Below are 845 nucleotides of genomic sequence, written 5' to 3'. Positions count from 1 at the left end.
GCCGGGATCAGCGGGGTGGGAGCAGCAGCAGGGCTGGCTCGGTCTCCCCGGCAGCTCGGGGTTACCTGCAGGGAGACAGAGGCACCTGGAGCTGCGGCCAAGTCACGCCTTCCTTCCCCGGGCCGCCGGAGCCGCAGGGAGGTGCGCGCCCGGCGAGCTGCGCCCATAAAAGCCGGCCGGGAAGGCTGGCGGTGTGTGACACCGAGCTGCGACACCAGGCACACCTCCGTGGGCACCTGAAGAGCAGGTTGGGGTTATTCCTCCGCCCTCAGAAGGATTGCTGCGGGAGGAGCGTCGGCGGGGAGACAGGGAAGGTGTTTGGCCAGGGACAGGTTATATGCGCGGCCGAGCCTGTTTGTAAACTTCCAGACTGGGATGGTTCTCCTTAGGAAATGCTCCAGTCAGCACAACGCTGGGATTTAGAAGTGTTTACATCGTGGAGGTGTGATGTGGGGATCTGTAATGAACATTTATCAAACCCACAGTGTTTCATTTGTGCTTTCGTGGTGAAGCCAAACACTTCAGCAGACTGTGGTGGTTGGACTTCGATGTCCAGAACTGGACTTCAATAATCCCTGTGGGTCCCTTCCAGCTCCCCATCCTCTGGTTCTGTGATTCTAGGATTGATAAAGTGCACTGGTTGCATCATTCCCAAAGATTTATGGCTGCCTGTCAGGGAGCATCACACTCTGGTTTGCCCCAGGAGACCGACATCCTCCCCCAGGCACCGTGACTGTCGGATCCACTTAAACTGTCCCCGAGGTGTAACCTGAGAGAATCAGATCCTCCTTGACAGTAAAATCTGCACTGAGGGAATAAAAGTCATTCCCATCCAGAGAAAAACA

The sequence above is a fragment of the Melospiza melodia genome, chromosome 13, assembly GCF_035770615.1.
Source record: "Melospiza melodia melodia isolate bMelMel2 chromosome 13, bMelMel2.pri, whole genome shotgun sequence".
NCBI lineage: Eukaryota > Metazoa > Chordata > Aves > Passeriformes > Passerellidae > Melospiza > Melospiza melodia.
This window is presented reverse-complemented; position numbering follows the sequence as displayed.